Source organism: Phyllobates terribilis, unplaced genomic scaffold (genome assembly GCF_046119375.1).
Source record: "Phyllobates terribilis strain yellow unplaced genomic scaffold, ASM4611937v1 Scaffold_1__5_contigs__length_1240528914, whole genome shotgun sequence".
Lineage (NCBI taxonomy): Eukaryota > Metazoa > Chordata > Amphibia > Anura > Dendrobatidae > Phyllobates > Phyllobates terribilis.
Genome location: NW_027362761.1, coordinates 734096884 through 734111002, shown reverse-complemented (window position 1 = coordinate 734111002; position 14119 = coordinate 734096884). Strand labels below are relative to the sequence as shown.

Genomic DNA, 14119 nt, shown 5'->3' with positions numbered 1-14119 from the left:
AAAAAATAAAGTTAAATATGTACTTTACTAGCATTTTTGATGCGTTCTTTACTTGCATTTTTCCCCATGCATTGGAATGGATAAAAAATGCTGCAAAAACACTAAAAGGCAATGTTCATATATAGCTGATTTTTACACTACCAGTTAAAAGCTAGGAGTTTTCAGAAATCTCCTGCACACACTCGGTTTTGTATTCTTGACTGAATTTGAGAACTTCAGCGCATTTTAAATCTGCAGCACATTTGAAGAGATTTTGGTAGAAGGAAAGATGAGCAATTGTAAGTACACAGTGCTATATAACATAATTGCAATATATTAAGAGGATAAAAACTTTGATGGAAGGGATTCTTTAAGAAATTGCAGGATAGAGTACATACGCATTTTATTTGTTTACTTTTTTGCTGCCTTCAGTCTGCATCTACATTGTGCACATTCCAATAAGAACAAGGAAAATCAGTACATGGACAGGTGTGTCCAAACTTTTACACCAGTACTGTATAACATCCAGCCCTTAGCCACAGAGCCTGCATAATTCAGATATCCTACTGTAATAGGGTGCCACCACTACAACAATTCAGTTACGGAAGCGCTTAGGAACAGAGTAAAAGTTACTGTGTGGAGATACCGAATACCAAGACGTACAGTTGGAAGCAGCAGATTTTTGCTGCGTTCTAATCACGCAGTTGTGTTCAGTGAACCATGCGGATTTACTGCATGTAACGAATGGCTATGGGTGACACTATGCAGTAGAGACTAGCGTGTCCTCTGCAGATAATGGACATGCTGTGGCTCGTAAACCCGCGCCACGGGAGAGTTTGCACAGCGTTAAAATAGCAGCACAGGGGGCATGGGATTTGTATACATCCATCCACTGTGCTTGTAATGTATAACGCAGCGTTTTGGACTCTGGAGGACATGTGTTCTGTGGAGTGATGAACCACATTTCTCTATCTGCCAGTCTGATGGACCATGGATGGATTGGTGAATGCCAGGAGAACGTTACCTGCCTGTTTGCATTTTGCCAACTGTAAAGTTTGGTGGAGGAGGGATAATTGTCACGCCAGGTGTGATTGCAACACAGAGGGAAAAGGGAAAGGGAGCCCAGACACTAGGGAAAGAGGGAAAAGGTGACCTCCTAATATGGACTAGGGTCATCCTGTCTCCCCCTAACGCCTCCGCAGGTGTCGCCGATCACGTGCCTCACCCTACTATCTCTGGCGTAAGGCTATAGCTGGGGGTGGAAGGAGTTGAGCACTAGTCAACCTCCACTAGCACTCTAAAGACAAAAGGTGAAGACAACACAGGGAAATTACAACTTAGCTTAGCTGGCCTCAAGACTCCAGAGAGGACGTGATGCTGCTTCAGCCAAGTTCCAAGTAGGAATGAATATAACCAGCGACGCCCACCCAGACACACCAGGTATACATACACCCAGACTAAAGGGAGGTAGTCGCTGGGTCCTAAACACAGCCTCCTATCTAGGCAGCTGTCTGCATTGCCAAACGTGGAGATCTCCTGCAAACCACTGCAGGGCGACTGTCACCTCTGACACATCCGTGACAATAATGATATAGCATAGTTTTTCAATGGTCGGCCAAGGTCCCTTATCGCAGTGAAGGGAAATCTTGACAATACAGTATACCAATCTTATAGATTTTAAACTTGCGAGCAGGACTCTCACTCCTCCTGTGACTGATGAAATGTGTTACAATGTATTGTTATTATTGTCTGTACATGTCCCTACTTAATTGTGGAGTGTTGTGGAATATGTTGGCGCTATATAGATGAAAATGATTATTATACCAAGATATTTTGGACGATTGTATGCTCCCAACTTTGTGACAGTAGTTTGGGTAAGGCCCTTTTCTATTTCAGCATGACTGTGCCCAAGTGCACACAGCAAAGTACATAAAGGCATGGTTGAGGGCTTATGGTGCAGAAGAACCTTAAAGCTTGCATAGAAACTTAATTTCATCCCTATCAAACACCCTTTGGAAAGAACTAGAATGATTATTTCCAGTCTGGCCCTCTTATCCAACATTAGTATCTGACCTTACAAAAGTGGAAGCTATTTTAGCTGTAATGTGGGAACAACTCAATGTTATTGACTATGGGTTTAGAACGGGATGTCATAAACACTCCTGGACATTTAGGGTATGTGAGCACAACAAGTATTTGCTTGCAGAAATTTCTGCAGTGTTTCTGCAAGGTTCTGCAGCAAAAACGCAGCGTTTTCATGCGTTTTTGCCATGCATTTTTTCCAATGCATTGTATAGGAACAACGCAGGCAAAAACACACAAAGAACTGACATGCTGCTTATTCAAACGCACATGAAATTCTGTCAGAAAAATTCCTCATCATGTGCACAGATCTTCAAAGATTTTCATAGGAAATGCTAGGATAAGGCTGTGTTCCGACGATCTGGAGACGCTGCGTGTTTGACGCTGCGGACATATGCAGCGTCAAACCCGCAGCGTCCAGATCTTAGGTTTTGACTTACAAATACTGAGTTAAAATACTGAAACTTCAACTCTCTGTCCCATAAAAACATATTTTATTGCAGAATCATTAAAAAATGGATGCAGGAGAATGCAAGTGCAAGATACGGACGACAGCAGTTTCGCACACAATGCTGCTTCAATGGGTCCAAACACGGAAGCACAATTGTGTGCGAAACGGCAGTTGTCTGTCTCTTGTACCTGCATTCTCCTGCATCCATTTTTTAATGATTCTGCAATAAAATATGTTTTAGTCAGAGTGCTGCCTTTCCTCTCTTTGAAGTTTCCCGAAAATCTTGCGTTTGGTGAAGCACTCGGAGTTCCCGAATAATCGCGAGGTGTGTGCCGTTATCTTTCAAGTGGTGCGAGTTATGAATGGTGCAGTTTTTTTCCTCCTTTTTGCTGATGTAGAATACTGACCAAATACTGAATGTGTAAGCGTAGCCTTAGGCATAGTCGGGGGCACTATTAACCTGCAGATATGGGGTTAATCTGAGCGTTAGTATGGCTCTACAGCCACCGCACTGAAAGACTGGCTTTATTCCTCCGGCTTTCAATCAGAGGCACTGCCAGCACGGCTTCAGTCACCGCTCAGTACATAGCGAGTGTCAACTGTAACCACACCCCGGCACTGACTGACAGCCAGCTCAGAAGGTGTGAGTACAGAGCCCACTGTCAGTCAGTGCAGATGGGTGGTTTCAGCTACGGCTCATTATGTACTGAGCAGTGACTGAAGCAGCACCAACCCACCCCTATTAAGGGAAGCCAGAGGAATAAAGTTCATTTCCTCCCAGAAGCTGGGCTTTCAGTGCAGCAGCCGCACGGCTTCACAATGCTATTAATTTGCAGATTTTTTTTTACATTACAGGTTCCCTTTACAGGGAATCTGTCAGTAGGATGAACTCTCCTAAGAAGTCTATATGGGCATGTAGGTCATAGGAAGCTGAATAACATGATACCCTGATATCTGTGATCTGATGTCTTATTCCAGAGAAATCCACATTTTTCTTATATGTAAATGATCTGCTCAGGACTATAGGCCGGACACTGATCTCCATGAGAATCTGTCTCCAGAGATTATTATATAAAAGGGGGAGTTACCAGTGTGAGACATGTAATGGCCGCTCTCTGCTCTCCTGATCTCACTGCAGGGCTGTGTAGGATAACACTGGCATACAGTGATTTTGAAGCCAACAATGTCTCAATGGTTTTATATTAAATTTATGGTAATGATTAAGAATATGACTCCGGTTTTGCCAGATTGGCTCTAGTTTCTGAGATTTGTAATAGTTAATTATAGTAGAATTCTGGCTTCAAAAAGTTACTTTCATAGCATTGTAAGCCTACAAATTGAAATCTAAAATAATTATATGGGATATTTCATTACCTAAGACGCTGTTAGAGCGTCAAAAGACCAATAGCTATTGCATTTGTTATCCAACACAAGTCCCATTGGGGAATGCATTATATTCATGGATGAATTATCTAAAAACCTGTAACAGTATATTTACAAGCATAGGGGGCGAATGTTGGAAAACTACCAGAAGAAAGGCCCCACAGTATACAACTGTATTAGAGTTATCCGTTAAAGGTCCAAAACCTTCCACATGACAGTCCACATACTAAATGGCTTCAGTTGTGGCAGCTGTGTGTAATTAGTACCATTATTGTAGGTGCTCATTATCTTGTACAGTTTATAAGCTACATGCGGTTTTATTCTTTATTACTAACTAAAGCTAAATTCTGCAATCTGTTGAGGATTGTATTATAGAGGCTTGGATGATATTCGATTCTATTCCGTAAATCCTGCTGATTTAGGGGAAACATAAAGATGGCCCAAGAAAAAATATCTTAACTTTGGTTTTCTTCTAAATAAGTGATGCATGTGTACTACCATAGAAATTGCATTTCCATTTGCCAAACCTGAACATGCATACTTATTGTGGGGAGCGGAGGGATGGGGTCGGTTGATAGGCATCTTATCTACATAGCGTTAGGTCACATGCCTGAGGAGTATAATCAGAGATGGTCCATCGTCCAGGCTCCTGAAAGAGGAGATACCTAAGGGTGCTTTCACACTGCGTTTGTGGGGCATACGTCTGAACTCCCCCCGCAAAATGGTGTTCGGATGTATGTGCTGATGAGGCCATAGACTAATGGTGCTGGCAGAGCGAATGTGCGCTCTGCCGTGCATCATTTTCGGGAGTGTACACCTACTGGAGGTGGACACTCAGATGTAGTACACTATGCGTGAGTATCCACCTCCTGTAGGCGTACACGTCAGAGCACACATTGATTTTGCCATTACCATTACAGCCTATGGCCCAATCAGCGCATATATCCCAACCCCGTTTTGCAGGGGTTTGTACGTAAACTCCAACAGAGCCACTGAACGGGTGCAGACACACAATGGCAAGCTTTATTCACACATGAAAATTTGATGTTTCCGTGCTGTCAGTTTTTTTTAAATGAACCCATATGCTATGATGGGGCTTTAGTGGGTGACACACTGACAGTAAAAACAGACAGGGAACAGAAGTGGACTGAAAAACTGGCCCTTTTTTTGTATCTGCAAATTGGGCACCGACATGTGAACAAGGCCAAAAGGGTGAGATAAATGTCAAGAAATGTCAGAAATTCAAAGATGATTGTGAAGCAATCAGGCGGGAAGTTGCTCTCCCCTTCCCCCGTATGTAGGACTAAACAAAAGTGAAACACAAGCAGTCAGATTTCTTCAGTGTCCATCTCATGTTCAGAGTAGCATGCTGCACTGTTCTATTCATAAAAATACAGATACCCCATGGGCTCATTAAGAATCAGTTGGGAAAGAGGGATCATAAGGGATCTGTCAGGTGTCATGGTGGTTACACAAATGCTATGACGCCAGTGTAAGTAGAGCCTGAGGCTGTACAAGTAGTTATATCTTGTCAAATGTGCGCCTTCTGGGGACAGCCCCTTACATGTGCCCTGTTCTAGCAAATGGACAATGAACAGGTGAGGGAGGGTCACCCCTGAGACCATCTAAATGCTCTGCATTAAATAGGCTGAATGCCCCCTAAAAAGAAGTACCATAGTTCTCAATACAGGGAGTCCCTAAAGTCTGGATATACAGTAATTCTCATTAACTAGAATTTTAATTCATTTAATTAACTGATAGAATTTTGCAAAGTGCATCACCCTTTGAATTGCAAATATTGAAGAAGTTATTTAATATTCCAATGAAATAAAATGTCGATAATACATTTAATTTTCCTATGTGCGAGTAAAGAAGAATTCCACAATAAAAATATTTTCATTTTTAATTTAATCCATTAAAAACAGGAATTACAGTACAACCACATTGAAACGGTGTGAGGGGAAAAAAGGAGTACAAACGACCACTGAATGTCTGTGAAAGTTATCTAAATGCATTTGGGCTTTTTCATTGTGCACGGTATGTACAATTTTTTTTCTATGTTCCTTTCCTGTAATGCTTTCATACTTTTGATATTGTTCCATGTCAGGGTTTTTTACGTTATTTTTTTATTTTATTTTTTTTTACATGTTATTGGCACGGTTTTCATTTTATTTAGGATTATTTTAACTTTTGTTCATCTCATGGTCAGGAGAATTTGCAATCAAAGCAGATGGTTGTCTACTACCTGATTCATTATCATCACCTGTGATGAATATCTTGATTGCATAAAATCTCAAGTCCAAGAGCACCAGGGTGCTCGAAATGTGTCCAGTAGTCTTTTGTACCTCTTTCCCCTCACACCGTTTCAATGTGGTTGTACTGGAATTCCAGTTTTTAATGGATTAAATAAAAACGAACACTTTTATCATGGTAGCTGGATCCTTCTTTACTCACAAGTATGCATCGCGTCTAGCAGAGACGATGTCTTTGCTTCAAATCAAGAATATCTCAGGATTCCCATTAAGGGTGAGCTGAAACACTTCTTTGGTTTCCAGATTTTTCCTATGTGTCTGGACTTTAGGGATACCCTGTAGACAACCCCTAGATTTGTGTATTTAACCATTCACAAAGCAATGACTACGTGAGCTGTCAGATTATAGGGTGGGCTGTGGTCCCTGAACCCTCTGCTGGTTAGAAGTAGGCACAGTATTGTGGGCAGATCATCACAGCATGTGATGCCCCACGCCAGAAATGGAGCCTGCAAAGCCAATACAATAACATTCATATGTGGCAAATAAAACATTGAAATCAAGCAAATATGCTAATAGTCAGATCCATCAAAAGGTCACTCAGCACTGACCGGAGCACATGCCACCAATAAAAGCATGTGGGTGGGTGGACTGGTGACCCCATCATGGGTCTGGTTATTAGCACCTTGGCTTGATTCCTTTTAAGATCTCATCTGCCAAATATCCATGTTACTTCGCTATGTCTACTGGTTTATTCCCTGCTGAGTACCCTGATGAACAGAGTATGTCAGGGAAATGCACTGGGACAAATGTTTTTATAGGGTTGGCAAAAAAGGACAAGTCATGCGTTTTAGGGGTTTACTGGTCTGTCTAATCTATGGCAACTCTAAAGCCACGTTCACACATTCCGTATTTGGTCAGTATTTTACCTCAGTATTTATAAGCCAAAATCAAGAGAGGAACAATCAGAGGAAAAGTATAATAGAAACAAGTCACCACTTCTGTATTTATCACCCACTCCTGGTTTTGGCTTATAAATACTGAACGTGTGAACGTGGCCTTAGAGGCAGCCTAACTAATAGATCAAATATTCCCCATATATTTCTATTGATATCCACCCGCCATATTAGGCTACGTTCAAACAATCATATTTTCGGTCTTCACACGGTGTATGAAAAAACTAACCACACAATGTTATTCAATAGTTCTATTCAGATGACTTTTTTGGGGTTCTTTTACAGACTGAATCTCAGAAAAGGGAGGGGGGGGATAATATATTTTATATATGTGCGCTGGTCTAGGCTGGCCTCTGCCTATGATTCTGGGACAGATCTCTGTTCCGGAGTGTCAGAGCTTCCATTGTGCAGCCAGGCATTGATTCATGCTGCACGTGTTTAGGGAGCATGAACCAGCTTACCTTATGTGCAGAATTTAGTTTGTTAGTTGTAAAGAAATCCAGCTTGGAAGATTTAATAGTGGGTGCAGGGGATGGACACTGCACCTCCAGCTCCCCTGTGCTCACTCCGAGCTGCCTCCCAGGTCCCAGGTTTATTGTGCAGGCACTGACTGACTGGGGGGGGGGGGGGTCTCCTCAGAGGGGGTGTCGCACACATAGGTTGATAGTCCACCTCTTGCATAGTCATTAGGAGGCTACAGCACACAGGCTGCCCCCCTCTGTGAAGACCACCCAGGGCAATGACTGCACAAAACCTCAGGCAGGGGAGGCAGGACACTGAGGCGTCACCTGTCAGTCATAGGCTGGTGGGGACTAGGGAGCGCCCCCAGGAGCTGGAAGGGTCTGCTCCCTGCACTCGGGGGCCGGATTTCACCAAAACTTCCAAAGGAAATCCTACCAGAAGCCTATGGCGGCTGTGCTCAGCAGTAATGGCCTGTCCCCTCCCGCTAGGAGCCGGCGTGCCATCCTGATGACCGGTCCCTCCTGCAGTAGCTTCAGGGAATCACCCAGAGGGTCTCAGGGACCCTGCACTTCCTATGTACACTGATTACTGGTCAGCCATACAAGAACACTAGGCTGCCCACCGAGGACACTGCTGATGACAATGCTATGGCACTGAATAGCCATAGGGGCTGCCATTCCCAGGTCTGACCACAGGCGGCGCTCTCCTCCGCAGGTGCACTGCCCGTGTACAGAGTGCAGGGAGCCCTCGTGTGTGTGGCCCCCGTACTCCGCAGGTGGCGCAGCCATTAGTCCTCTGCTCACCTCCAGCCAGTTGTCTGCTGCTGCCCCGGGTAACTGCACACGGCACCTGCGGCTCAGCGCTGCTCCCACCTGGACCGTGCAGCCCTTCCGGTAGCGGCATGTAAACAGCGCTGTGATTGGCCACGCAGCCTAGCTCCCTGATTGGCCGGGCACATCACGTCCCTGTGCTGCATGTGAGCGGGCATGTGCAGTGAGCTCTCACACTGTGACGCCTCCCGTCACTGAACCACAGGGGTAGCGCCTACTCCGGAGCCCTCGGTCCTGTTCACACAGGGCAGGTCCAGGCTGAAGGCGGCTTCTTGCACAGCAGTTCTTATTCGCCAAATATTCTTTTTCTTAGTTACGCCAGAGCCTGTTTTCACCTTCATGACCTGGCCAATTTTCACCGTTCTGACCACTGTCACTTTATGAGGTAATTACTCTGGAACGCTTCAACGGATCCCCCTGATTCTGAGACTGGATTTTGTGACACTTTGTACTTCATGATCGTGGTAAAACTTGTTCGATATCACTTGTGTTTATTTGTGAAAAAATAGAAAATTTGGAAAATGTAGCAATTTTGAAACGTTCAATCTTTATAGCCTTAACCCAGCTAGTCACGCTGTACACAATAGTTAAAGAGGTTGTGCAGTGCTATTAACATTGCCCACATTGATTTAAATTGTGGAAACAAGGCTTTTTGTATTTACCTTGCATGCTCTTTATTGCCTGTGAGTGGCGCTATCACTGGCCGCTCATCAGGCATCACGTGACCCCCGGCTGCAGTTCTGGCATCCGCTGATGTCAAGTTCCGGCTGCAGCTGGGGGTGACTCAGTGACGCGCGCCCCCCTGATTGATGGGCTGTGGGTGGGGTTACCCATAGGTCACAGCCCAGCATCCACTGCACCTTTTCCCAACGAAAGGAGAAGGAGAGCGCTCAGTGGTTGCTGGGCTGTGAAACATTTTTTTTGTCAGGAAGATATAAGGGTTAAAAGTTGACCAGCGATTTTCTCATTTTTCCAACACCATTTTTTTAGAGACCACATCACATTTGAAGTGCCTTTTGAGGGGTCTTTTATGACAGAAAATACCCCAAAGTGACACCATTCTAAAAACTGCACTCCTCAAAACCACATTCAAGAAGTTTATTAACCCTTCTGGAGCTTCGCAGGAACTGAAGCTATGTGGATGAGAAAAATGAAAATGTAACTTTTTTTTCACAAAAATTTATTTTAGCCCCAAATTTTTTATTTTCACAAGGGTGACAAGAGAATATGAACCCCAAAACCTGTTGTGCAATTTCTTCTGAGCACACCGATAACCTATATGTGGGGGGAAACTACTGTTTAGGTGAATAGCAGAGCTCGGAAGGGAAGGAGCACCGCTTGACTTTTTGAACACAAAAATAGCTGGAATCGAGAGCGGACGCCATGTCGCCTTTGAAGAAATTCACCACAAGTGACCCCATTTTGGAAACTAGACCCCTCAGGGAATTTATCTAGATGTGTGGTGAGCACACGGAACCCCCATGTGCTTCACAAAACGTTATACCGTAGAGCCGTGAAAATAAAAAAATCTAATTTTCCCCCAACAATGTTCTTTTAGCCTCAAATTTGTTATTTTCACAAGGGTAACGGGATAAAATGGACCCCAAAACTTGTTGTGAAAGCTCCTGAGTATGCAGATACCCCCTATGTGGGTGAAAACTGCTTTTGAGGCATAGTGCAAAGCTCAGAAGGGAAGAAGCGCTATGTTGGTGTTCAGATTTTGCTGGACTGGTTTGAGAGTGCCATGTCACATTGGCAGAGCCCCTTAGGTACCAGAACAGCAGAAACCCCCAGTAGTGACATCATTTTTACAAACTACGCTTCTGAATGAATTCTTGTAAGGGTGCAGTGATGATATTGACAACACAGGTGGGTCAGAGAATTTTATACCATTGGGCAGTGAAGAAGAAATAATTACATTTTTACCACTAAAAAAGTTGTTTTAGCCCCAAGTTTTAATTTTTTTTTTTTTTTTTAAGGGCTAATCTGAAATAATGGACCTCTCAGTTTGTTGTGCAATTCCTCCTCAGTGCGCCAATACCCTACATGTAATCAGGAACTACTTTTCAGGCACAGGGGGAAGCTCCGAAAGGAAGGCCATTGACAAAAGCCTGGGATGGGCTGAAATGTTTTCTTATGTAGATCTCCATTAAAGAGCATTAATGAACACGCGAGTGCTGGGATTTCTTCTACTTTTGTGTGCAGAAAGGAAGGCGAGCCATATTATAGTGCAGATTTTACTGTTATGGTTTGCTGGTGCCATGACCCACTGGGAGAGCCCCTGAGGTGCCAAAACAGCAGAACTCCCCATAAGTGACCTCATCTTAGAAGCTACACTTCTCAGTGAATTCATCTAGGGGTGCAGTGAGCATGTTGACACCATGTGTAGCTCACAGAATTTTGTACCATTGGGCAGTGAAGAAAAAATAACTTTTATCACAGAAATTTTGTTTTAGCCCCAGATTTTACATTTTCATACTGGGAAATGGGTAAAAATGGCACCAAAATTTGTCCCACAATTTCTGCTGAATGTAGAAATACCCCATATGTGGCTGTGCAGTACTGCTTAGCCACACTGCGAGACACGGGAGGGACGGAGGGCTATTTGCCTCCTGGAGCACAGATTTTCCTAGAATAGTTTGCAGACTCCATATACAGAACCCCCTAAGTGCTAGAAGATCAGTAACCCCATTTTGGAAATTACACCCTTTTGGGCATTTATCTACAGGTGTAGTGATGATTTGACTCCATGCGTGTTTTCCAGAAACAAGCAGCAGTGGATGCTGCTGAATGAAAAATGCAAATCTGCCATTGTGGTGACCAGTACTTTGTAGTGACCAGTACATTATGCCCAGCTCATTCTTCTGGAGACATGCACCCGTAAATTAGGCGGGCTCTCATTGCTACAGAAATGCCAAACGTGGACACTAAATGTGGTTTAGGCACACTGGGGCTCAGAAGGGATGGAGTATTTGGACTTGGAAGTGCAGAATTTGCTTAATTTCTTCTGGAGGGCGAGGAGCCTTTGTGCTACCAGTAACGTGAAAGCCCCCTACAGTATATTTCCGATAACATATGACAAACCTGAATGGGTTCTTATTTTGTGGATTGAGTAGAAGCTTTTGTTGGGAACATTTTACATAACGTTTGGGATCACATTTATCCGGCGCTCTACACTGAGCACTTACATGGGGGTTTCCATATAAATGTCAGTGACATGATGCAGATGAAACTCCCAAGAGATCCATTCACTATAATGAGGCAGCAGAGTTACTCTGGACTCCGTCTGGCCTTTGTTCAGCGGTGTCCTTCTCTTCAGAGGTGAACAAAATGTGGCCGACGGCACTTTTATGCATGCCTAAAAAGACACACTGTCGGATTATAGGCCAGACGGCGTCCACGGTGCCTCCATCTGCCTCATTACAAGGAATCTTCCTACGGGGTCTACCAGAATCGCGTATTTCAGAGATTTACACGGAAACCCTGGTGCAAACGCTCAGCACAGAGCGCAGGATAGATGTGAGTTGAGCCTTACTGAGATCTTTTGGAGGCAGAATGAACAAATCAACAGCAGGTGAAGAATTGGTTTTATTTATTTTTTACGCCGTTCCTCGTACTGCAACTTTATTTTTCGGGTCGGTGCTATTACAGCAATACCAGATTTGGCTGCTGTCACACATTAAAAGACGCTTCTTTTTTTTTTTCTTGCATCACCATATTTTGAGAGCTAAAACTTTTGCATATTCCTGCCAACAGAGTCATGTGATGGCTTGCTTTTTGCAGGACGAGTTGACGTTTTTATTGGTCACATAACATTTTTTAATCGCTTTGTATTCAGATTTTTGGAAGGCAGAATGAACAAAAACCATCAATTCAAAAATAGTTGTTTTTTTATGCCTTTCCACATGTGGTAAAATTGATCAGACAACTTTATTCTTCAGATCAGTACGATTACAGCGATGCCACATGTGCATAATTTTTTTTTATGTTTTGGTGCTTTTACACAATAAAAACAATTTTGTAGAAAAAAAAATATATTTTTGCATCACTTTATTCTGAGAACTATAGCTTTTTTTATTTTTCTGCTGATTGAGCTGTATGGCAGCTTGTTTTTTGCGGGACAAGATGATGTTTTCAGCTGTACCATTTTTATTTGTATTTGCCTTTTATAGCGCGTTTTATTCCATTTTTTTTGTTCGGCCTATGATGAAAAAGCATTGTTTTTTTTTACCTCGTTTTTTATTCTTTTACAGTGTTCACTGAAGGAGTTAATCAGTGTGACAGTTTTATAGGGCAGGTTGTTCCAGATGCTGCGATACCAAATATGTGTACTTTTCTTGTTAATTTTTTATTTACATAAAATAGTTAGTTTTGTATAAAATATATATTACACATATGGTCAAAATTATTGGTACTCCTCGTTCAATGAAAGAAAAACCTACAATGGTTACAAAAGTAACTTGAATCTGACAAAAGTAATAATAAATTAAAAATCTATGGAAATGAACAAATGAAAGTCAGACATTGCTTTTCAACCCTGCTTCCACAGAATTTTTAAAAAATAAACTCATGAAATAGGCCTGGATAGAAATGATGGTACCCCTGAAAATAATGTGACATGTTAAATCAAGTTGTGTCCACTAATTAGCATCACAGGTGTCTACAATCTTGTAATCAGTCAGTGGGCCTGTATATAGAGCTACAGATACTCACTGTGCAGTTTGGTGACATGGTGTGTACTACACTCAACATGGACCACAGAAAGCAAAGGAAAGAGTTGTCTCAAGAGATTAGAAAGAAAATTATAGACAAGCATGTTAAAGGTAAAGGTTATAAGACCATCTCCTAGCAGCTTGATGTTCCTGTGACTACAGTTGTACATATTATTCAGAAATTTAAGATCCATGGGACTGTAGCCAACCTCCCTGGATGTGGCTGCAGGAAAATTTATGACAAATCAAAGAGACTGATAATACGAATGGTAACAAAAGAGCCCAGGATAACTTCTAAAGAGATTAAAGGTGAACTTCGAGCTCAAGGAACATCAGTGTCAGATCGCACCATCCGTCGTTGTTTGATCCAAAGTGGACTTCATGGGAGACAACCAAGGAGAACACCATAGTTGGGGAAAAAAAATCCTAAAAAAGCCAGACTGGAATTTGCCAAACTACATGTTGACAAAGCTTCTGGGAGAATGTCCTATGGACAGATGAGACCAAAAAATGGAAGTTTTTGGCAAGGCACATCAGCTCTGTTCACAGACGGAAAAATGAAGCATATCAAGAAAAGAACACTGTCCCTACTGTGAATCATTGAGGAGGCTCTGTTATGTTCTGGGGCTGCTTTGCTGCATCTGGCACAGGGTATCTTGAATCTGTGCAGGGTACAATGAAATCTCAAGACTATCAAGGGATTCTAGAGAGAAATGTGCTGCCCTGTCTCAGTCGCCGGTCATGGGTCTTGCAACAGGATAATGACCCAAAACACACAGCTAAAAACACCCAAGAATGGCTAAGAGGAAAACATTGGCTGAAACATGCCGTCTGGAAAAGGCAACCTTCAAACATGAGACAACTGGAGCAGTTTGCTCATGAGGAGTGGGCCAAAATATCTGTCGAGAGGTGCAGAAGTCTCATTGACAGTTACAGGAATCATTTGATTGCCTCAAAAGGTTGTTCAACAAGATATCAAGTTAATAGGCCTAAACAGAAATGATGGTAATATTTC

The 14119-nt window shown here is 42.8% G+C and overlaps 1 protein-coding gene across 2 annotated transcripts in view; it reads right to left on the bottom strand.

Annotated features, from left to right (window-relative positions):
* Nucleotides 1-8523, bottom strand: part of FKBP8 (FKBP prolyl isomerase 8) — a 65298-nt gene extending 56775 nt beyond the window's left edge. The window contains exon 1 of one of the 2 annotated variants that reach the window (XM_073686380.1): nt 8366-8523. The gene's annotated coding sequence lies outside the window, so the exon portion shown is untranslated. The remainder of the gene's footprint in view (nt 1-8365) is intronic. The other variant, XM_073686381.1, reaches the window with a different exon arrangement.
* Between the last annotated feature and the right edge of the window lie 5596 nt (nt 8524-14119).